This window comes from Anolis carolinensis, chromosome 6 (assembly GCF_035594765.1).
Source record: "Anolis carolinensis isolate JA03-04 chromosome 6, rAnoCar3.1.pri, whole genome shotgun sequence".
NCBI classification, from domain to species: domain Eukaryota; kingdom Metazoa; phylum Chordata; class Lepidosauria; order Squamata; family Dactyloidae; genus Anolis; species Anolis carolinensis.
In genome coordinates this window covers 67,558,453-67,581,127 of record NC_085846.1, presented here as the reverse complement: position 1 = coordinate 67,581,127, position 22,675 = coordinate 67,558,453, and the positions used below count along the sequence as shown (strand labels likewise).

General features: G+C 47.7%; 26 pseudogenes; all 26 read left to right on the top strand.

Annotated features, from left to right (window-relative positions):
- Positions 1-28: 28 nt before the first annotated feature.
- On the top strand, positions 29-146 carry LOC134292688 (5S ribosomal RNA; annotated as a pseudogene).
- A 573-nt stretch (positions 147-719) lies between these two features.
- Positions 720-837, top strand: LOC134292706 (5S ribosomal RNA; annotated as a pseudogene).
- Positions 838-2,101: 1,264 nt separating this feature from the next.
- Positions 2,102-2,219, top strand: LOC134292754 (5S ribosomal RNA; annotated as a pseudogene).
- A 581-nt stretch (positions 2,220-2,800) lies between these two features.
- Positions 2,801-2,918, top strand: LOC134292659 (5S ribosomal RNA; annotated as a pseudogene).
- Positions 2,919-3,494: 576 nt separating this feature from the next.
- LOC134292705 (5S ribosomal RNA) lies at positions 3,495-3,612 on the top strand (annotated as a pseudogene).
- Positions 3,613-4,185: 573 nt separating this feature from the next.
- LOC134292687 (5S ribosomal RNA) lies at positions 4,186-4,303 on the top strand (annotated as a pseudogene).
- A 574-nt stretch (positions 4,304-4,877) lies between these two features.
- On the top strand, positions 4,878-4,995 carry LOC134292765 (5S ribosomal RNA; annotated as a pseudogene).
- Positions 4,996-5,573: 578 nt separating this feature from the next.
- LOC134292725 (5S ribosomal RNA) lies at positions 5,574-5,691 on the top strand (annotated as a pseudogene).
- A 572-nt stretch (positions 5,692-6,263) lies between these two features.
- On the top strand, positions 6,264-6,381 carry LOC134292686 (5S ribosomal RNA; annotated as a pseudogene).
- A 573-nt stretch (positions 6,382-6,954) lies between these two features.
- LOC134292764 (5S ribosomal RNA) lies at positions 6,955-7,072 on the top strand (annotated as a pseudogene).
- Positions 7,073-7,650: 578 nt separating this feature from the next.
- Positions 7,651-7,768, top strand: LOC134292724 (5S ribosomal RNA; annotated as a pseudogene).
- A 572-nt stretch (positions 7,769-8,340) lies between these two features.
- LOC134292684 (5S ribosomal RNA) lies at positions 8,341-8,458 on the top strand (annotated as a pseudogene).
- Positions 8,459-9,032: 574 nt separating this feature from the next.
- Positions 9,033-9,150, top strand: LOC134292683 (5S ribosomal RNA; annotated as a pseudogene).
- Positions 9,151-9,725: 575 nt separating this feature from the next.
- LOC134292704 (5S ribosomal RNA) lies at positions 9,726-9,843 on the top strand (annotated as a pseudogene).
- A 1,264-nt stretch (positions 9,844-11,107) lies between these two features.
- On the top strand, positions 11,108-11,225 carry LOC134292753 (5S ribosomal RNA; annotated as a pseudogene).
- Positions 11,226-11,806: 581 nt separating this feature from the next.
- On the top strand, positions 11,807-11,924 carry LOC134292658 (5S ribosomal RNA; annotated as a pseudogene).
- Positions 11,925-12,499: 575 nt separating this feature from the next.
- On the top strand, positions 12,500-12,617 carry LOC134292662 (5S ribosomal RNA; annotated as a pseudogene).
- Positions 12,618-13,883: 1,266 nt separating this feature from the next.
- LOC134292738 (5S ribosomal RNA) lies at positions 13,884-14,001 on the top strand (annotated as a pseudogene).
- Positions 14,002-15,274: 1,273 nt separating this feature from the next.
- Positions 15,275-15,392, top strand: LOC134292723 (5S ribosomal RNA; annotated as a pseudogene).
- Positions 15,393-16,658: 1,266 nt separating this feature from the next.
- LOC134292857 (5S ribosomal RNA) lies at positions 16,659-16,776 on the top strand (annotated as a pseudogene).
- Positions 16,777-18,042: 1,266 nt separating this feature from the next.
- On the top strand, positions 18,043-18,160 carry LOC134292737 (5S ribosomal RNA; annotated as a pseudogene).
- Positions 18,161-18,735: 575 nt separating this feature from the next.
- Positions 18,736-18,853, top strand: LOC134292752 (5S ribosomal RNA; annotated as a pseudogene).
- A 580-nt stretch (positions 18,854-19,433) lies between these two features.
- Positions 19,434-19,551, top strand: LOC134292771 (5S ribosomal RNA; annotated as a pseudogene).
- Positions 19,552-20,123: 572 nt separating this feature from the next.
- On the top strand, positions 20,124-20,241 carry LOC134292682 (5S ribosomal RNA; annotated as a pseudogene).
- A 573-nt stretch (positions 20,242-20,814) lies between these two features.
- LOC134292703 (5S ribosomal RNA) lies at positions 20,815-20,932 on the top strand (annotated as a pseudogene).
- A 1,266-nt stretch (positions 20,933-22,198) lies between these two features.
- On the top strand, positions 22,199-22,316 carry LOC134292750 (5S ribosomal RNA; annotated as a pseudogene).
- The last annotated feature ends 359 nt before the right edge of the window (positions 22,317-22,675 follow it).

The window sequence follows — 22,675 nt, the reverse complement described above, 5'->3', positions numbered from 1 at the left end:
TCAAAAGAGTTAGTTTGTGGAGGACATGGCCTACGGTCAATCCGCTCTGAATACGCCCGATCTCACTTGATCCCGGAAGCTAAGCAGGGCGGGCCCAGTATGTTCTTGGACGGGAGACCGCCTGGGAATGCCGGGTGCTGTAGGCCTTTTCCTCCTTGGCATTGGTCAACTGCCATTTCTTCAAGAAGAAAAGTCCAAGCTGAATTTCATTTCTGCAGCCTGGCCTGAGTTACTAGCTCTACCTGACTTTTGGGCAGGATAGCAGTGTAGGCATGCTTAAGACCAGGCTGCAGAGCTCCTTGCCCTGCGTGATGTTTCTCCACTCCCCACTTTCTCTTTCAGATTAAAAGGCATTGGATGTTGACGACTCCTGCTACTTCTTTTGAGAGCATCACAAGAAAAGACTCTTGCACGTTGAACTCCACTGAAGACTTGGAAATTTCCCTCAGGTTCTGGGAGCTGGTGATGTTGAATTCAGCCGAATCTTATTGATTCGGGGCGTTTGAAATGATGCTTTTTTTTAAAAAAGCAAGACTCTGAAGGAAATGATCTCCCGGAATTTACGTGTTGGTGTATCGTGGACATGAGGTTCCTTTCTTAGGATGAAGCATCGAATATGTTTCTGGGTCCATTGTTCCTTCAACCCGGCAGTGCGACTTCTACATCCAGGACTTTTAGATCCCTATCAACTTCAAAAGAGTTAGTTTGTGGAGGTCACGGCCTACGGTCAATCCGCTCTGAATACGCCCGATCTCACTTGATCCCGGAAGCTAAGCAGGGCGGGCCCAGTATGTCCTTGGACGGGAGTCCGCCTGGGAATGCCGGGTGCTGTAGGCCTTTTCCTCCTTGGCATGTGTCAACTGGCATTTCTTCAAGAAGAAAGGTCCAAGTTGAGTCTCCTTTCTGGAGCCTGGTCTGAGTTCCTAGCTCTACCTGATTTTTGGGCAGGATAGCGGTGTAGGCATGCTTAAGACCAGGCTGCAGAGCCCCTTGCCCTGCTTGATGTTTCTCCACTCCCCACTTTCTCTTTCCGATTGGAAGGCATTGGATGTTGCTACTCCCGCAACTTCTTTTGAGAGCATCACAAGAAAACATTCTTGCACCTTGAACTCCACTGAAGACTTGGAAATTTCCCTCAGGTTGTGGGAGCTGCTGATGTTGAATTCAGTTAAATCTTATTGATTCAGGGCGTTTGAAATGATGCTTTTTTTTTTTTTAAACAAGTCTCTGAAGGAAATGATCTCTCGGAATTTACCTGTCGGTGTATAGTGGACATGAGGTTCCTTTCTTAGGATGAAGCATCGAATATGTTTCTGGGTCCATTGTTCCTTCAACCCCACAGTGCGGCTTCTACATCCAGGACTTTAAGATCCCTATTAACTTCAAAAGAGTTAGTTTGTGGAGGTCACAGCCTACGCTCAATCCGCTCTCAATACGCCCGATCTCACTTGATCTCGGAAGCTAAGCAGGGCGGACCCAGTATGACCTTGGATGGGAGACCGCCTGGGAATGCCGGGTGCTGTAGGCCTTTTCCTCCTTGGCATGTGTCTACTGGCCTTTCTTCAAGAAGAAAGGTCCAAGTTGACTCTCCTTTCTGGAGCCTGGTCTGAGTTCCTAGCTCTGCCTGACTTTTGGGCAGGATAGCATTGTAGGCATGCTTAAGACCAGGCTGCAGAGCCCCTTGCCCTGCTTGATGTTTCTCCACTCCCCATTTTCTCTTTCCGATTGCAAGGCATTGGATGTTGACGACTCCCGCAACTTCTTTTGAGAGCATCACAGGAAAAAACTCTTGCACCTTGAACTCCACTGAAGACTTGGAAATTTCGCTCAGGTTGTAGGAGCTGGTGATGTTGAATTCAGCCGAATCTTATTGATTCGGGGCGTTTGAAATGATGCTTTTAAAAAAAAAAAGCAAGACTCTCAAGGAAATGATCTCCCGGAATTTACGTGTCGGGTATCGTGGACATGAGGTTCCTTTCTTAGGATGAAGCATCGAATATGTTTCTGGGTCCATTGTTCTTTCAACCCGGCAGTGCGGCTTCTACATCCAGGACTTTTCGATCCCTTTCAACTTCAAAAGAGTTAGTTTGTGAAGGTCACGGCCTACGGTCAATCCGCTCTCAATACGCCCGATCTCACTTGATCTCGGAAGCTAAGCAGGGCGGACCCAGTATGTCCTTGGACGGGAGACCGCCTGGGAATGCCGGGTGCTGTAGGCCTTTTCCTCCTTGGCATGTGTCAACTGGCCTTTCTTCAAGAAGAAAGGTCCAAGTTGACTCTCCTTTCTGGAGCCTGGTCTGAGTTCTTAGCTCTACCTGACTTTTGGGCAGGATAGCGGTGTAGGCATGCTTAAGACCAGGCTGCAGAGCCCCTTGCCCTGCTTGATGTTTCTCCACTCCCCACTTTCTCTTTCAGATTAGAATGCATTGGATGTTGACGACTCCTGCTACTTCTTTTGAGCATATCACAAGAAAAGACTCTTGCACCTTGAACTCCACTGAAGACTTGGAAATTTCCCTCAGGTTGTGGGAGCTGGTGATGTTGAATTCAGCCGAATCTTATTGATTCGGGGCGTTTGAAATGATGCTTTTTTTTTTTTTTTTTTTAAAACAAGACTCTGAAGGAAATGATCTCCCGGAATTTACGTGTCGATATATCGTGGACATGAGGTTCCTTTCTTAGGATGAAGCATCGAATATGTTTCTGGGTCCATTTTTCCTTCAACCCCGCAGTGCGGCTTCTATATCCAGGACTTTTCGATCCCTATCAACTTCAAAAGAGTTAGTTTTTCGAGGTCACGGCCTACGGCCAATCCGCTCTGAATACGCCCGATCTCACTTGATCTCGGAAGCTAAGCAGGGCGGACCCAGTATGTCCTTGGACGGGAGACCGCCTGGGAATGCCGGGTGCTGTAGGCCTTTTCCTCCTTGGCATGTGTCAACTGGCCTTTCTTCAAGAAGAAAGGTCCAAGTTGACTCTCCTTTCTGGAGCCTGGTCTGAGTTCCTAGCTCTACCTGACTTTTGGGCAGGATAGCGGTGTAGGCATGCTTAAGACCAGGCTGCAGAGCCCCTTGCCCTGCTTGATGTTTCTCCACTCCCAAATTTCTCTTTCCGATTGGAAGGCATTGGATATTGACGACTCCTGCTACTTCTTTTGAGCGCATCATACGAAAAGTCTATTGCACCTTGAACTCCACTGAAGACTTGGACATTTCCCTCAGGTTGTGGGAGCTGGTGATGTTGAATTCAGCTGAATCTTATTGATTCGGGGTGTTTGAAATGATGCTTTTTTTTAAAAAAAAAGCAAGACTCTGAAGGAAATGATCTCCCGGAATTTACGTGTTGGTGTATCGTGGACATGAGGTTCTTTTCTTAGGATGAATTATCAAATATGTTTCTTGGTCCATTGTTCCTTCAACCCGGCAGTGCGGCTTCTACATCCAGGACTTTTCAATCCCTTTCAACTTCAAAAGAGTTAGTTTGTGGAGGTCACGGCCTACGGTCAATCCGCTCTGAATACGCCCGATCTCACTTGATCCCGGAAGCTAAGCAGGGCGGGCCCAGTATGTCCTTGGACGGGAGTCCGCCTGGGAATGCCGGGTGCTGTAGGCCTTTTCCTCCTTGGCATGTGTCAACTGGCATTTCTTCAAGAAGAAAGGTCCAAGTTGACTCTCCTTTCTGGAGCCTGGTCTGAGTTCCTAGCTCTACCTGACTTTTGGGCAGGATAGCGGTGTAGGCATGCTTAAGACCAGGCTGCAGAGCCCCTTGCCCTGCTTGATGTTTCTCCACTCCCCACTTTCTCTTTCCGATTGGAAGGCATTGGATGTTGCTACTCCCGCAACTTCTTTTGAGCGCATCATACGAAAAGTCTATTGCACCTTGAACTCCACTGAAGACTTGGACATTTCCCTCAGGTTGTGGGAGCTGGTGATGTTGAATTCAGCCGAATCTTATTGATTCGGGGTGTTTGAAATGATGCTTTTTTTTAAAAAAAGCAAGACTCTGAAGGAAATGATCTCCCGGAATTTACGTGTTGGTGTATCGTGGACATGAGGTTCCTTTCTTAGGATGAAGCATCGAATATGTTTCTGGGTCCATTGTTCCTTCAACCCGGCAGTGCGGCTTCTACATCCAGGACTTTTCAATCCCTTTCAACTTCAAAAGAGTTAGTTTGTGGAGGACATGGCCTACGGTCAATCCGCTCTGAATACGCCCGATCTCACTTGATCCCGGAAGCTAAGCAGGGCGGGCCCAGTATGTTCTTGGACGGGAGACCGCCTGGGAATGCCGGGTGCTGTAGGCCTTTTCCTCCTTGGCATTGGTCAACTGCCATTTCTTCAAGAAGAAAAGTCCAAGCTGAATTTCATTTCTGCAGCCTGGCCTGAGTTACTAGCTCTACCTGACTTTTGGGCAGGATAGCAGTGTAGGCATGCTTAAGACCAGGCTGCAGAGCTCCTTGCCCTGCGTGATGTTTCTCCACTCCCCACTTTCTCTTTCAGATTAAAAGGCATTGGATGTTGACGACTCCTGCTACTTCTTTTGAGAGCATCACAAGAAAAGACTCTTGCACGTTGAACTCCACTGAAGACTTGGAAATTTCCCTCAGGTTCTGGGAGCTGGTGATGTTGAATTCAGCCGAATCTTATTGATTCGGGGCGTTTGAAATGATGCTTTTTTTTAAAAAAAGCAAGACTCTGAAGGAAATGATCTCCCGGAATTTACGTGTTGGTGTATCGTGGACATGAGGTTCCTTTCTTAGGATGAAGCATCGAATATGTTTCTGGGTCCATTGTTCCTTCAACCCCACAGTGCGGCTTCTACATCCAGGACTTTTAGATCCCTATCAACTTCAAAAGAGTTAGTTTGTGAAGGTCACGGCCTACGGTCAATCCGCTCTCAATACGCCCGATCTCACTTGATCTCGGAAGCTAAGCAGGGCGGACCCAGTATGTCCTTGGACGGGAGACCGCTTGGGAATGCCGGGTGCTGTAGGCCTTTTCCTTCTTGGCATGTGTCAACTGCCCTTTCTTCAAGAAGAAAGGTCCAAGTTGACTCTCCTTTCTGGAGCCTGGTCTGAGTTCCTAGCTCTACCTGACTTTTGGGAAGGATAGCGGTGTAGGCATGCTTAAGACCAGGCTGCAGAGCCCCTTGCCCTGCTTGATGTTTCTCCACTCCCCACTTTCTCTTTCAGATTAGAATGCATTGGATGTTGCTACTCCTGCTACTTCTTTTGAGCATATCACAAGAAAAGACTCTTGCACCTTGAACTCCACTGAAGACTTGGAAATTTCCCTCAGGTTGTGGGAGCTGGTGATGTTGAATTCAGCCGAATCTTATTGATTCGGGGCGTTTGAAATGATGCTTTTTTTTATTTAAAAAAAAACAAGGCTCTGAAGGAAATGATCTCCCGGAATTTACGTGTCGATATATCGTGGACATGAGGTTCCTTTCTTAGGATGAAGCATCGAATATGTTTCTGGGTCCATTTTTCCTTCAACCCCGCAGTGCGGCTTCTATATCCAGGACTTTTCGATCCCTATGAACTTCAAAAGAGTTAGTTTTTCGAGGTCACGGCCTACGGTCAATCCGCTCTGAATACGCCCGATCTCACTTGATCTCGGAAGCTAAGCAGGGCGGACCCAGTATGTCCTTGGACGGGAGACTGCCTGGGAATGCCGGGTGCTGTAGGCCTTTTCCTCCTTGGCATGTGTCAACTGGCATTTCTTCAAGAAGAAAGGTCCAAGTTGACTCTCCTTTCTGGAGCCTGGCCTGAGTTACTAGCTCTACCTGATTTTTGGGCAGGATAGCAGTGTAGGCATGCTTAAGACCAGGCTGCAGAGCCCCTTGCCCTGCTTGATGTTTCTCCACTCCCCACTTTCTCTTTCCGATTGGAAGGCATTGGATGTTGCTACTCCCGCAACTTCTTTTGAGCGCATCATACGAAAAGTCTATTGCACTTTGAACTCCACTGAAGACTTGGACATTTCCCTCAGGTTGTGGGAGCTGGTGATGTTGAATTCAGCCGAATCTTATTGATTCGGGGTGTTTGAAATGATGCTTTTTTAAAAAAAAGCAAGACTCTGAAGGAAATGATCTCCCGGAATTTACGTGTTGGTGTATCGTGGACATGAGGTTCCTTTCTTAGGATGAAGCATCGAATATGTTTCTGGGTCCATTGTTCCTTCAACCCGGCAGTGCGGCTTCTACATCCAGGACTTTTCAATCCCTTTCAACTTCAAAAGAGTTAGTTTGTGGAGGACATGGCCTACGGTCAATCCGCTCTGAATACGCCCGATCTCACTTGATCCCGGAAGCTAAGCAGGGCGGGCCCAGTATGTTCTTGGACGGGAGACCGCCTGGGAATGCCGGGTGCTGTAGGCCTTTTCCTCCTTGGCATTGGTCAACTGCCATTTCTTCAAGAAGAAAAGTCCAAGCTGAATTTCATTTCTGCAGCCTGGCCTGAGTTACTAGCTCTACCTGACTTTTGGGCAGGATAGCAGTGTAGGCATGCTTAAGACCAGGCTGCAGAGCTCCTTGCCCTGCGTGATGTTTCTCCACTCCCCACTTTCTCTTTCAGATTAAAAGGCATTGGATGTTGACGACTCCTGCTACTTCTTTTGAGAGCATCACAAGAAAAGACTCTTGCACGTTGAACTCCACTGAAGACTTGGAAATTTCCCTCAGGTTCTGGGAGCTGGTGATGTTGAATTCAGCCGAATCTTATTGATTCGGGGTGTTTGAAATGATGCTTTTTTTTAAAAAAGCAAGACTCTGAAGGAAATGATCTCCCGGAATTTACGTGTTGGTGTATCGTGGACATGAGGTTCCTTTCTTAGGATGAAGCATCGAATATGTTTCTGGGTCCATTGTTCCTTCAACCCCACAGTGCGGCTTCTACATCCAGGACTTTTAGATCCCTATCAACTTCAAAAGAGTTAGTTTGTGAAGGTCACGGCCTACGGTCAATCCGCTCTCAATACGCCCGATCTCACTTGATCTCGGAAGCTAAGCAGGGCGGACCCAGTATGTCCTTGGACGGGAGACCGCTTGGGAATGCCGGGTGCTGTAGGCCTTTTCCTTCTTGGCATGTGTCAACTGCCCTTTCTTCAAGAAGAAAGGTCCAAGTTGACTCTCCTTTCTGGAGCCTGGTCTGAGTTCCTAGCTCTACCTGACTTTTGGGAAGGATAGCGGTGTAGGCATGCTTAAGACCAGGCTGCAGAGCCCCTTGCCCTGCTTGATGTTTCTCCACTCCCCACTTTCTCTTTCAGATTAGAATGCATTGGATGTTGCTACTCCTGCTACTTCTTTTGAGCATATCACAAGAAAAGACTCTTGCACCTTGAACTCCACTGAAGACTTGGAAATTTCCCTCAGGTTGTGGGAGCTGGTGATGTTGAATTCAGCCGAATCTTATTGATTCGGGGCGTTTGAAATGATGCTTTTTTTTATTTAAAAAAAAACAAGGCTCTGAAGGAAATGATCTCCCGGAATTTACGTGTCGATATATCGTGGACATGAGGTTCCTTTCTTAGGATGAAGCATCGAATATGTTTCTGGGTCCATTTTTCCTTCAACCCCGCAGTGCGGCTTCTATATCCAGGACTTTTCGATCCCTATCAACTTCAAAAGAGTTAGTTTTTCGAGGTCACGGCCTACGGTCAATCCGCTCTGAATACGCCCGATCTCACTTGATCTCGGAAGCTAAGCAGGGCGGACCCAGTATGTCCTTGGACGGGAGACTGCCTGGGAATGCCGGGTGCTGTAGGCCTTTTCCTCCTTGGCATGTGTCAACTGGCATTTCTTCAAGAAGAAAGGTCCAAGTTGACTCTCCTTTCTGGAGCCTGGCCTGAGTTACTAGCTCTACCTGATTTTTGGGCAGGATAGCAGTGTAGGCATGCTTAAGACCAGGCTGCAGAGCCCCTTGCCCTGCTTGATGTTTCTCCACTCCCCACTTTCTCTTTCCGATTGGAAGGCATTGGATGTTGCTACTCCCGCAACTTCTTTTGAGCGCATCATATGAAAAGTCTATTGCACTTTGAACTCCACTGAAGACTTGGACATTTCCCTCAGGTTGTGGGAGCTGGTGATGTTGAATTCAGCCGAATCTTATTGATTCGGGGTGTTTGAAATGATGCTTTTTTTAAAAAAAGCAAGACTCTGAAGGAAATGATCTCCCGGAATTTACGTGTTGGTGTATCGTGGACATGAGGTTCCTTTCTTAGGATGAAGCATCGAATATGTTTCTGGGTCCATTGTTCCTTCAACCCGGCAGTGCGGCTTCTACATCCAGGACTTTTCAATCCCTTTCAACTTCAAAAGAGTTAGTTTGTGGAGGACGCGGCCTACGGTCAATCCGCTCTGAATACGCCCGATCTCACTTGATCCCGGAAGCTAAGCAGGGCGGGCCCAGTATGTTCTTGGACGGGAGACCGCCTGGGAATGCCGGGTGCTGTAGGCCTTTTCCTCCTTGGCATTGGTCAACTGCCATTTCTTCAAGAAGAAAAGTCCAAGCTGAATTTCATTTCTGCAGCCTGGCCTGAGTTCCTAGCTCTACCTGACTTTTGGGCAGGATAGCAGTGTAGGCATGCTTAAGACCAGGCTGCAGAGCTCCTTGCCCTGCGTGATGTTTCTCCACTCCCCACTTTCTCTTTCAGATTAGAAGGCATTGGATGTTGACGACTCCTGCTACTTCTTTTGAGAGCATCACAAGAAAAGACTCTTGCACGTTGAACTCCACTGAAGACTTGGAAATTTCCCTCAGGTTCTGGGAGCTGGTGATGTTGAATTCAGCCGAATCTTATTGATTCGGGGCGTTTGAAATGATGCTTTAAAAAAAAAAAAAGCAAGACTCTCAAGGAAATGATCTCCCGGAATTTACGTGTCGGGTATCGTGGACATGAGGTTCCTTTCTTAGGATGAAGCATCGAATATGTTTCTGGGTCCATTGTTCCTTCAACCCGGCAGTGCGGCTTCTACATCCAGGACTTTTCAATCCCTTTCAACTTCAAAAGAGTTAGTTTGTGGAGGTCATGGCCTACGGTCAATCCGCTCTGAATACGCCCGATCTCACTTGATCCCGGAAGCTAAGCAGGGCGGGCCCAGTATGTTCTTGGACGGGAGACCGCCTGGGAATGCCGGGTGCTGTAGGCCTTTTCCTCCTTGGCATTGGTCAACTGCCATTTCTTCAAGAAGAAAAGTCCAAGCTGAATTTCATTTCTGCAGCCTGGCCTGAGTTCCTAGCTCTACCTGACTTTTGGGCAGGATAGCAGTGTAGGCATGCTTAAGACCAGGCTGCAGAGCTCCTTGCCCTGCGTGATGTTTCTCCACTCCCCACTTTCTCTATCATATTAGAAGGCATTGGATGTTGACGACTCCTGCTACTTCTTTTGAGAGCATCACAAGAAAAGACTCTTGCACGTTGAACTCCACTGAAGACTTGGAAATTTCCCTCAGGTTCTGGGAGCTGGTGATGTTGAATTCAGCCGAATCTTATTGATTCGGGGTGTTTGAAATGATGCTTTTTTTTTAAAAAAAGCAAGACTCTGAAGGAAATGATCTCCCGGAATTTACGTGTTGGTGTATCGTGGACATGAGGTTCCTTTCTTAGGATGAAGCATCGAATATGTTTCTGGGTCCATTGTTCCTTCAACCCGGCAGTGCGACTTCTACATCCAGGACTTTTAGATCCCTATCAACTTCAAAAGAGTTAGTTTGTGGAGGTCACGGCCTACGGTCAATCCGCTCTGAATACGCCCGATCTCACTTGATCCCGGAAGCTAAGCAGGGCGGGCCCAGTATGTCCTTGGACGGGAGTCCGCCTGGGAATGCCGGGTGCTGTAGGCCTTTTCCTCCTTGGCATGTGTCAACTGGCATTTCTTCAAGAAGAAAGGTCCAAGTTGAGTCTCCTTTCTGGAGCCTGGTCTGAGTTCCTAGCTCTACCTGATTTTTGGGCAGGATAGCGGTGTAGGCATGCTTAAGACCAGGCTGCAGAGCCCCTTGCCCTGCTTGATGTTTCTCCACTCCCCACTTTCTCTTTCCGATTGGAAGGCATTGGATGTTGCTACTCCCGCAACTTCTTTTGAGAGCATCACAAGAAAACATTCTTGCACCTTGAACTCCACTGAAGACTTGGAAATTTCCCTCAGGTTGTGGGAGCTGCTGATGTTGAATTCAGTTAAATCTTATTGATTCAGGGCGTTTGAAATGATGCTTTTTTTTTTTTTAAACAAGTCTCTGAAGGAAATGATCTCTCGGAATTTACCTGTCGGTGTATAGTGGACATGAGGTTCCTTTCTTAGGATGAAGCATCGAATATGTTTCTGGGTCCATTGTTCCTTCAACCCCACAGTGCGGCTTCTACATCCAGGACTTTAAGATCCCTATTAACTTCAAAAGAGTTAGTTTGTGGAGGTCACAGCCTACGCTCAATCCGCTCTCAATACGCCCGATCTCACTTGATCTCGGAAGCTAAGCAGGGCGGACCCAGTATGACCTTGGATGGGAGACCGCCTGGGAATGCCGGGTGCTGTAGGCCTTTTCCTCCTTGGCATGTGTCTACTGGCCTTTCTTCAAGAAGAAAGGTCCAAGTTGACTCTCCTTTCTGGAGCCTGGTCTGAGTTCCTAGCTCTACCTGACTTTTGGGCAGGATAGCATTGTAGGCATGCTTAAGACCAGGCTGCAGAGCCCCTTGCCCTGCTTGATGTTTCTCCACTCCCCATTTTCTCTTTCCGATTGCAAGGCATTGGATGTTGACGACTCCCGCAACTTCTTTTGAGAGCATCACAGGAAAAAACTCTTGCACCTTGAACTCCACTGAAGACTTGGAAATTTCGCTCAGGTTGTAGGAGCTGGTGATGTTGAATTCAGCCGAATCTTATTGATTCGGGGCGTTTGAAATGATGCTTTAAAAAAAAAAAAGCAAGACTCTCAAGGAAATGATCTCCCGGAATTTACGTGTCGGGTATCGTGGACATGAGGTTCCTTTCTTAGGATGAAGCATCGAATATGTTTCTGGGTCCATTGTTCTTTCAACCCGGCAGTGCGGCTTCTACATCCAGGACTTTTCGATCCCTTTCAACTTCAAAAGAGTTAGTTTGTGAAGGTCACGGCCTACGGTCAATCCGCTCTCAATACGCCCGATCTCACTTGATCTCGGAAGCTAAGCAGGGCGGACCCAGTATGTCCTTGGACGGGAGACCGCCTGGGAATGCCGGGTGCTGTAGGCCTTTTCCTCCTTGGCATGTGTCAACTGGCCTTTCTTCAAGAAGAAAGGTCCAAGTTGACTCTCCTTTCTGGAGCCTGGTCTGAGTTCTTAGCTCTACCTGACTTTTGGGCAGGATAGCGGTGTAGGCATGCTTAAGACCAGGCTGCAGAGCCCCTTGCCCTGCTTGATGTTTCTCCACTCCCCACTTTCTCTTTCAGATTAGAATGCATTGGATGTTGACGACTCCTGCTACTTCTTTTGAGCATATCACAAGAAAAGACTCTTGCACCTTGAACTCCACTGAAGACTTGGAAATTTCCCTCAGGTTGTGGGAGCTGGTGATGTTGAATTCAGCCGAATCTTATTGATTCGGGGCGTTTGAAATGATGCTTTTTTTTTTTTTTTTTTTTAAACAAGACTCTGAAGGAAATGATCTCCCGGAATTTACGTGTCGATATATCGTGGACATGAGGTTCCTTTCTTAGGATGAAGCATCGAATATGTTTCTGGGTCCATTTTTCCTTCAACCCCGCAGTGCGGCTTCTATATCCAGGACTTTTCGATCCCTATCAACTTCAAAAGAGTTAGTTTTTCGAGGTCACGGCCTACGGCCAATCCGCTCTGAATACGCCCGATCTCACTTGATCTCGGAAGCTAAGCAGGGCGGACCCAGTATGTCCTTGGACGGGAGACCGCCTGGGAATGCCGGGTGCTGTAGGCCTTTTCCTCCTTGGCATGTGTCAACTGGCATTTCTTTAAGAAGAAAGGTCCAAGTTGACTCTCCTTTCTGGAGCCTGGTCTGAGTTCCTAGCTCTACCTGACTTTTGGGCAGGATAGCGGTGTAGGCATGCTTAAGACCAGGCTGCAGAGCCCCTTGCCCTGCTTGATGTTTCTCCACTCCCAAATTTCTCTTTCCGATTGGAAGGCATTGGATATTGACGACTCCTGCTACTTCTTTTGAGCGCATCATACGAAAAGTCTATTGCACCTTGAACTCCACTGAAGACTTGGACATTTCCCTCAGGTTGTGGGAGCTGGTGATGTTGAATTCAGCTGAATCTTATTGATTCGGGGTGTTTGAAATGATGCTTTTTTTTTAAAAAAAGCAAGACTCTGAAGGAAATGATCTCCCGGAATTTACGTGTTGGTGTATCGTGGACATGAGGTTCTTTTCTTAGGATGAATTATCAAATATGTTTCTTGGTCCATTGTTCCTTCAACCCGGCAGTGCGGCTTCTACATCCAGGACTTTTCAATCCCTTTCAACTTCAAAAGAGTTAGTTTGTGGAGGTCACGGCCTACAGTCAATCCGCTCTGAATACGCCCGATCTCACTTGATCTCGGAAGCTAAGCAGGGCGGGCCCAGTATGTTCTTGGACGGGAGACCGCCTGGGAATGCCGGGTCCTGTAGGCCTTTTCCTCCTTGGCATTGGTCAACTGCCATTTCTTCAAGAAGAAAAGTCCAAGCTGAATTTCATTTCTGCAGCCTGGCCTGAGTTCCTAGCTCTACCTGACTTTTGGGCAGGATAGCAGTGTAGGCATGCTTAAGACCAGGCTGCAGAGCCCCTTGCCCTGCGTGATGTTTCTCCACTCCCCACTTTCTCTTTCCGATTGGAAGGCATTGGATGTTGACGACTCCCGAAACATCTTTTGAGAGCATCACAAGAAAAGACTCTTGAACTTTGAACTCCACTGAAGACTTGGACATTTCCCTCAGGTTCTGGGAGCTGGTGATGTTCAATTCAGCCGAATCTTATTGATTCGGGGCGTTGGAAATGATGCTTTTTTTTTTTTTAAAGCAAAACTCTGAAGGAAATGATCTCCCTGAATTTGCGTGCCGGTGTATCATGGACATGCGGTTTCTATCTTAGGATGAAGCATCGAATATTTTTCTGGGTCCATTGTTCCTTTAACCTGGCCGTGCGGCTTCTACATCCAGGACTTTTCAATCCCTATCAACTTCAAAAGAGTTAGTTTGTGGAGGTCACGGCCTGCAGTCAATCCACTCTGAATACGCCCGATCTCCCTTGATCTCGGAAGCTAAGCAGCGCGGACCCAGTATGTCCTTGGATTGGAGGCCGCCTGGGAATGCCGGGTGCTGTAGGCCTTTTCCTCCTTGGCATGTGTCAACTGGCATTTCTTCAAGAAGAAAGGTCCAAGTTGACTCTCCTTTCTGGAGCCTGGTCTGAGTTCCTAGCTCTACCTGACTTTTGGGCAGGATAGCGGTGTAGGCATGCTTAAGACCAGGCTGCAGAGCCCCTTGCCCTGCTTGATGTTTCTCCACTCCACAATTTCTCTTTCCGATTGGAAGGCATTGGATGTTGACGACTCCTGCTACTTCTTTTGAGAGCATCACAAGAAAAGACTCTTGCACGTTGAACTCCACTGAAGACTTGGAAATTTCCCTCAGGTTCTGGGAGCTGGTGATGTTGAATTCAGCCGAATCTTATTGATTCGGGGTGTTTGAAATGATGCTTTTTTTTAAAAAAGCAAGACTCTGAAGGAAATGATCTCCCGGAATTTACGTGTTGGTGTATCGTGGACATGAGGTTCCTTTCTTAGGATGAAGCATCGAATATGTTTCTGGGTCCATTGTTCCTTCAACCCGGCAGTGCGACTTCTACATCCAGGACTTTTCGATCCCTATCAATTTCAAAAGAGGTAGTTTTAGGCGGTCACGGCCTACGGTCAATCCGCTCTGAATACGCCCGATCTCACTTGATCTCGGAAGCTAAGCAGGGCGGACCCAGTATGACCTTGGATGGGAGACCGCCTGGGAATGCCGGGTGCTGTAGGCCTTTTCCTCCTTGGCATGTGTCTACTGGCCTTTCTTCAAGAAGAAAGGTCCAAGTTGACTCTCCTTTCTGGAGCCTGGTCTGAGTTCCTAGCTCTACCTGACTTTTGGGCAGGATAGCGGTGTAGGCATGCTTAAGACCAGGCTGCAGAGCCCCTTGCCCTGCTTGATGTTTCTCCACTCCCCATTTTCTCTTTCCGATTGGAAGGCATTGGATGTTGACGACTCCCGCAACTTCTTTTGAGAGCATCACAGGAAAAAACTCTTGCACCTTGAACTCCACTGAAGACTTGGAAATTTCGCTCAGGTTGTAGGAGCTGGTGATGTTGAATTCAGCCGAATCTTATTGATTCGGGGCGTTTGAAATGATGCTTTAAAAAAAAAAAAAGCAAGACTCTGAAGGAAATGATCTCCCGGAATTTACGTGTCGGGTATCGTGGACATGAGGTTCCTTTCTTAGGATGAAGCATCGAATATGTTTCTGGGTCCATTGTTCTTTCAACCCGGCAGTGCGGCTTCTACATCCAGGACTTTTCGATCCCTTTCAACTTCAAAAGAGTTAGTTTGTGAAGGTCACGGCCTACGGTCAATCCGCTCTCAATACGCCCGATCTCACTTGATCTCGGAAGCTAAGCAGGGCGGACCCAGTATGTCCTTGGACGGGAGAACGCCTGGGAATGCCGGGTGCTGTAGGCCTTTTCCTCCTTGGCATGTGTCAACTGGCCTTTCTTCAAGAAGAAAGGTCCAAGTTGACTCTCCTTTCTGGAGCCTGGTCTGAGTTCTTAGCTCTACCTGACTTTTGGGCAGGATAGCGGTGTAGGCATGCTTAAGACCAGGCTGCAGAGCCCCTTGCCCTGCTTGATGTTTCTCCACTCCCCACTTTCTCTTTCAGATTAGAATGCATTGGATGTTGACGACTCCTGCTACTTCTTTTGAGCATATCACAAGAAAAGACTCTTGCACCTTGAACTCCACTGAAGACTTGGAAATTTCCCTCAGGTTGTGGGAGCTGGTGATGTTGAATTCAGCCGAATCTTATTGATTCGGGGCGTTTGAAATGATGCTTTTTTTTTTTTTTTAAAAAAAGCAAGACTCTGAAGGAAATGATCTCCCGGAATTTACGTGTCGATATATCGTGGACATGAGGTTCCTTTCTTAGGATGAAGCATCGAATATGTTTCTGGGTCCATTTTTCCTTCAACCCCGCAGTGCGGCTTCTATATCCAGGACTTTTCGATCCCTATCAACTTCAAAAGAGTTAGTTTTTCGAGGTCACGGCCTACGGTCAATCCGCTCTGAATACGCCCGATCTCACTTGATCTCGGAAGCTAAGCAGGGCGGACCCAGTATGTCCTTGGACGGGAGACTGCCTGGGAATGCCGGGTGCTGTAGGCCTTTTCCTCCTTGGCATGTGTCAACTGGCATTTCTTCAAGAAGAAAGGTCCAAGTTGACTCTCCTTTCTGGAGCCTGGCCTGAGTTACTAGCTCTACCTGATTTTTGGGCAGGATAGCGGTGTAGGCATGCTTAAGACCAGGCTGCAGAGCCCCTTGCCCTGCTTGATGTTTCTCCACTCCCCACTTTCTCTTTCCGATTGGAAGGCATTGGATGTTGCTACTCCCGCAACTTCTTTTGAGAGCATCACAAGAAAACACTCTTGCACCTTGAACTCCACTGAAGACTTGGAAATTTCCCTCAGGTTGTGGGAGCTGCTGATGTTGAATTCAGTCAAATCTTATTGATTCAGGGCGTTTGAAATGATGCTTTTTTTTTTTTTAAACAAGACTCTGAAGGAAATGATCTCTCGGAATTTACCTGTCGGTGTATAGTGGACATGAGGTTCCTTTCTTAGGATGAAGCATCGAATATGTTTCTGGGTCCATTGTTCCTTCAACCCCACAGTGCGGCTTCTACATCCAGGACTTTTAGATCCCTATCAACTTCAAAAGAGTTAGTTTGTGGAGGTCACAGCCTACGCTCAATCCGCTCTCAATACGCCCGATCTCACTTGATCTCGGAAGCTAAGCAGGGCGGACCCAGTATGACCTTGGATGGGAGACCGCCTGGGAATGCCGGGTGCTGTAGGCCTTTTCCTCCTTGGCATGTGTCTACTGGCCTTTCTTCAAGAAGAAAGGTCCAAGTTGACTCTCCTTTCTGGAGCCTGGTCTGAGTTCCTAGCTCTACCTGACTTTTGGGCAGGATAGCGGTGTAGGCATGCTTAAGACCAGGCTGCAGAGCCCCTTGCCCTGCTTGATGTTTCTCCACTCCCAAATTTCTCTTTCCGATTGGAAGGCATTGGATATTGACGACTCCTGCTACTTCTTTTGAGCGCATCATACGAAAAGTCTATTGCACCTTGAACTCCACTGAAGACTTGGACATTTCCCTCAGGTTGTGGGAGCTGGTGATGTTGAATTCAGCTGAATCTTATTGATTCGGGGTGTTTGAAATGATGCTTTTTAAAAAAAAAAAGCAAGACTCTGAAGGAAATGATCTCCCGGAATTTACGTGTTGGTGTATCGTGGACATGAGGTTCTTTTCTTAGGATGAATTATCAAATATGTTTCTTGGTCCATTGTTCCTTCAACCCGGCAGTGCGGCTTCTACATCCAGGACTTTTCAATCCCTTTCAACTTCAAAAGAGTTAGTTTGTGGAGGTCACGGCCTACGGTCAATCCGCTCTGAATACGCCCGATCTCACTTGATCTCGGAAGCTAAGCAGGGCGGGCCCAGTATGTTCTTGGACGGGAGACCGCCTGGGAATGCCGGGTGCTGTAGGCCTTTTCCTCCTTGGCATTGGTCAACTGCCATTTCTTCAAGAAGAAAAGTCCAAGCTGAATTTCATTTCTGCAGCCTGGCCTGAGTTCCTAGCTCTACCTGACTTTTGGGCAGGATAGCGGTGTAGGCATGCTTAAGACCAGGCTGCAGAGCCCCTTGCCCTGCGTGATGTTTCTCCACTCCCCACTTTCTCTTTCCGATTGGAAGGCATTGGATGTTGACGACTCCCGAAACATCTTTTGAGAGCATCACAAGAAAAGACTCTTGAACTTTGAACTCCACTGAAGACTTGGACATTTCCCTCAGGTTGTGGGAGCTGGTGATGTTCAATTCAGCCGAATCTTATTGATTCGGGGCGTTGGAAATGATGCTTTTTTTAAAAAAAAAGCAAAACTCTGAAGGAAATGATCTCCCTGAATTTGCGTGCCGGTGTATCATGGACATGCGGTTTCTATCTTAGGATGAAGCATCGAATATTTTTCTGGGTCCATTGTTCCTTTAACCTGGCCGTGCGGCTTCTACATCCAGGACTTTTCAATCCCTATCAACTTCAAAAGAGTTAGTTTGTGGAGGTCACGGCCTACAGTCAATCCACTCTGAATACGCCCGATCTCCCTTGATCTCGGAAGCTAAGCAGCGCGGACCCAGTATGTCCTTGGATTGGAGGCCGCCTGGGAATGCCGGGTGCTGTAGGCCTTTTCCCCCTTGGCATGTGTCAACTGGCATTTCTTCAAGAAGAAAGGTCCAAGTTGACTCTCCTTTCTGGAGCCTGGTCTGAGTTCCTAGCTCTACCTGACTTTTGGGCAGGATAGCGGTGTAGGCATGCTTAAGACCAGGCTGCAGAGCCCCTTGCCCTGCTTGATGTTTCTCCACTCCACAATTTCTCTTTCCGATTGGAAGGCATTGGATGTTGACGACTCCTGCTACTTCTTTTGAGAGCATCACAAGAAAAGACTCTTGCACGTTGAACTCCACTGAAGACTTGGAAATTTCCCTCAGGTTCTGGGAGCTGGTGATGTTGAATTCAGCCGAATCTTATTGATTCGGGGTGTTTGAAATGATGCTTTTTTTAAAAAAAGCAAGACTCTGAAGGAAATGATCTCCCGGAATTTACGTGTTGGTGTATCGTGGACATGAGGTTCCTTTCTTAGGATGAAGCATCGAATATGTTTCTGGGTCCATTGTTCCTTCAACCCGGCAGTGCGACTTCTACATCCAGGACTTTTCGATCCCTATCAATTTCAAAAGAGGTAGTTTTAGGCGGTCACGGCCTACGGTCAATCCGCTCTGAATACGCCCGATCTCACTTGATCTCGGAAGCTAAGCAGGGCGGACCCAGTATGACCTTGGATGGGAGACCGCCTGGGAATGCCGGGTGCTGTAGGCCTTTTCCTCCTTGGCATGTGTCTACTGGCCTTTCTTCAAGAAGAAAGGTCCAAGTTGACTCTCCTTTCTGGAGCCTGGTCTGAGTTCCTAGCTCTACCTGACTTTTGGGCAGGATAGCGGTGTAGGCATGCTTAAGACCAGGCTGCAGAGCCCCTTGCCCTGCTTGATGTTTCTCCACTCCCCATTTTCTCTTTCCGATTGGAAGGCATTGGATGTTGACGACTCCCGCAACTTCTTTTGAGAGCATCACAGGAAAAAACTCTTGCACCTTGAACTCCACTGAAGACTTGGAAATTTCGCTCAGGTTGTAGGAGCTGGTGATGTTGAATTCAGCCGAATCTTATTGATTCGGGGCGTTTGAAATGATGCTTTTAAAAAAAAAAAAAGCAAGACTCTGAAGGAAATGATCTCCCGGAATTTACGTGTCGGGTATCGTGGACATGAGGTTCCTTTCTTAGGATGAAGCATCGAATATGTTTCTGGGTCCATTGTTCTTTCAACCCGGCAGTGCGGCTTCTACATCCAGGACTTTTCGATCCCTTTCAACTTCAAAAGAGTTAGTTTGTGAAGGTCACGGCCTACGGTCAATCCGCTCTCAATACGCCCGATCTCACTTGATCTCGGAAGCTAAGCAGGGCGGACCCAGTATGTCCTTGGACGGGAGACCGCCTGGGAATGCCGGGTGCTGTAGGCCTTTTCCTCCTTGGCATGTGTCAACTGGCCTTTCTTCAAGAAGAAAGGTCCAAGTTGACTCTCCTTTCTGGAGCCTGGTCTGAGTTCTTAGCTCTACCTGACTTTTGGGCAGGATAGCGGTGTAGGCATGCTTAAGACCAGGCTGCAGAGCCCCTTGCCCTGCTTGATGTTTCTCCACTCCCCACTTTCTCTTTCAGATTAGAATGCATTGGATGTTGACGACTCCTGCTACTTCTTTTGAGCATATCACAAGAAAAGACTCTTGCACCTTGAACTCCACTGAAGACTTGGAAATTTCCCTCAGGTTGTGGGAGCTGGTGATGTTGAATTCAGCCGAATCTTATTGATTCGGGGCGTTTGAAATGATGCTTTTTTTTTTTTTTAAAAAAAGCAAGACTCTGAAGGAAATGATCTCCCGGAATTTACGTGTCGATATATCGTGGACATGAGGTTCCTTTCTTAGGATGAAGCATCGAATATGTTTCTGGGTCCATTTTTCCTTCAACCCCGCAGTGCGGCTTCTATATCCAGGACTTTTCGATCCCTATCAACTTCAAAAGAGTTAGTTTTTCGAGGTCACGGCCTACGGTCAATCCGCTCTGAATACGCCCGATCTCACTTGATCTCGGAAGCTAAGCAGGGCGGACCCAGTATGTCCTTGGACGGGAGACTGCCTGGGAATGCCGGGTTCTGTAGGCCTTTTCCTCCTTGGCATGTGTCAACTGGCATTTCTTCAAGAAGAAAGGTCCAAGTTGACTCTCCTTTCTGGAGCCTGGCCTGAGTTACTAGCTCTACCTGATTTTTGGGCAGGATAGCGGTGTAGGCATGCTTAAGACCAGGCTGCAGAGCCCCTTGCCCTGCTTGATGTTTCTCCACTCCCCACTTTCTCTTTCCGATTGGAAGGCATTGGATGTTGCTACTCCCGCAACTTCTTTTGAGCGCATCATACGAAAAGTCTATTGCACCTTGAACTCCACTGAAGACTTGGACATTTCCCTCAGGTTGTGGGAGCTGGTGATGTTGAATTCAGCCGAATCTTATTGATTCGGGGTGTTTGAAATGATGCTTTTTTTAAAAAAAGCAAGACTCTGAAGGAAATGATCTCCCGGAATTTACGTGTTGGTGTATCGTGGACATGAGGTTCCTTTCTTAGGATGAAGCATCGAATATGTTTCTGGGTCCATTGTTCCTTCAACCCGGCAGTGCGGCTTCTACATCCAGGACTTTTCAATCCCTTTCAACTTCAAAAGAGTTAGTTTGTGGAGGACATGGCCTACGGTCAATCCGCTCTGAATACGCCCGATCTCACTTGATCCCGGAAGCTAAGCAGGGCGGGCCCAGTATGTTCTTGGACGGGAGACCGCCTGGGAATGCCGGGTGCTGTAGGCCTTTTCCTCCTTGGCATTGGTCAACTGCCATTTCTTCAAGAAGAAAAGTCCAAGCTGAATTTCATTTCTGCAGCCTGGCCTGAGTTCCTAGCTCTACCTGACTTTTGGGCAGGATAGCAGTGTAGGCATGCTTAAGACCAGGCTGCAGAGCTCCTTGCCCTGCGTGATGTTTCTCCACTCCCCACTTTCTCTTTCAGATTAGAAGGCAATGGATGTTGACGACTCCTGCTACTTCTTTTGAGAGCATCACAAGAAAAGACTCTTGCACGTTGAACTCCACTGAAGACTTGGAAATTTCCCTCAGGTTCTGGGAGCTGGTGATGTTGAATTCAGCCGAATCTTATTGATTCGGGGTGTTTGAAATGATGCTTTTTTAAAAAAAAGCAGGACTCTGAAGGAAGTGATCTCCCGGAATTTACGTGTTGGTGTATCGTGGACATGAGGTTCCTTTCTTAGGATGAAGCATCGAATATGTTTCTGGGTCCATTGTTCCTTCAACCCGGCAGTGCGACTTCTACATCCAGGACTTTTAGATCCCTATCAACTTCAAAAGAGTTAGTTTGTGGAGGTCACGGCCTACGGTCAATCCGCTCTGAATACGCCCGATCTCACTTGATCCCGGAAGCTAAGCAGGGCGGGCCCAGTATGTCCTTGGACGGGAGTCCGCCTGGGAATGCCGGGTGCTGTAGGCCTTTTCCTCCTTGGCATGTGTCAACTGGCATTTCTTCAAGAAGAAAGGTCCAAGTTGAGTCTCCTTTCTGGAGCCTGGTCTGAGTTCCTAGCTCTACCTGATTTTTGGGCAGGATAGCGGTGTAAGCATGCTTAAGACCAGGCTGCAGAGCCCCTTGCCCTGCTTGATGTTTCTCCACTCCCCACTTTCTCTTTCCGATTGGAAGGCATTGGATGTTGCTACTCCCGCAACTTCTTTTGAGAGCATCACAAGAAAACATTCTTGCACCTTGAACTCCACTGAAGACTTGGAAATTTCCCTCAGGTTGTGGGAGCTGCTGATGTTGAATTCAGTTAAATCTTATTGATTCAGGGCGTTTGAAATGATGCTTTTTTTTTTTTTTAAACAAGACCCTAAAGGAAATGATCTCTCGGAATTTACCTGTCGGTGTATAGTGGACATGAGGTTCCTTTCTTAGGATGAAGCATCGAATATGTTTCTGGGTCCATTGTTCCTTCAACCCCACAGTGCGGCTTCTACATCCAGGACTTTAAGATCCCTATTAACTTCAAAAGAGTTAGTTTGTGGAGGTCACGGCCTACGCTCAATCCGCTCTCAATACGCCCGATCTCACTTGATCTCGGAAGCTAAGCAGGGCGGACCCAGTATGACCTTGGATGGGAGACCGCCTGGGAATGCCGGGTGCTGTAGGCCTTTTCCTCCTTGGCATGTGTCTACTGGCCTTTCTTCAAGAAGAAAGGTCCAAGTTGACTCTCCTTTCTGGAGCCTGGTCTGAGTTCCTAGCTCTACCTGACTTTTGGGCAGGATAGCGGTGTAGGCATGCTTAAGACCAGGCTGCAGAGCCCCTTGCCCTGCTTGATGTTTCTCCACTCCCCACTTTCTCTTTCAGATTAGAAGGCATTGGATGTTGACGACTCCCGCAACTTCTTTTGAGAGCATCACAGGAAAAAACTCTTGCACCTTGAACTCCACTGAAGACTTGGAAATTTCGCTCAGGTTGTAGGAGCTGGTGATGTTGAATTCAGCCGAATCTTATTGATTCGGGGCGTTTGAAATGATGCTTTAAAAAAAAAAAAAGCAAGACTCTCAAGGAAATGATCTCCCGGAATTTACGTGTCGGGTATCGTGGACATGAGGTTCCTTTCTTAGGATGAAGCATCGAATATGTTTCTGGGTCCATTGTTCTTTCAACCCGGCAGTGCGGCTTCTACATCCAGGACTTTTCGATCCCTTTCAACTTCAAAAGAGTTAGTTTGTGAAGGTCACGGCCTACGGTCAATCCGCTCTCAATACGCCCGATCTCACTTGATCTCGGAAGCTAAGCAGGGCGGACCCAGTATGTCCTTGGACGGGAGACCGCCTGGGAATGCCGGGTGCTGTAGGCCTTTTCCTCCTTGGCATGTGTCAACTGGCCTTTCTTCAAGAAGAAAGGTCCAAGTTGACTCTCCTTTCTGGAGCCTGGTCTGAGTTCTTAGCTCTACCTGACTTTTGGGCAGGATAGCGGTGTAGGCATGCTTAAGACCAGGCTGCAGAGCCCCTTGCCCTGCTTGATGTTTCTCCACTCCCCACTTTCTCTTTCAGATTAGAATGCATTGGATGTTGACGACTCCTGCTACTTCTTTTGAGCATATCACAAGAAAAGACTCTTGCACCTTGAACTCCACTGAAGACTTGGAAATTTCCCTCAGGTTGTGGGAGCTGGTGATGTTGAATTCAGCCGAATCTTATTGATTCGGGGCGTTTG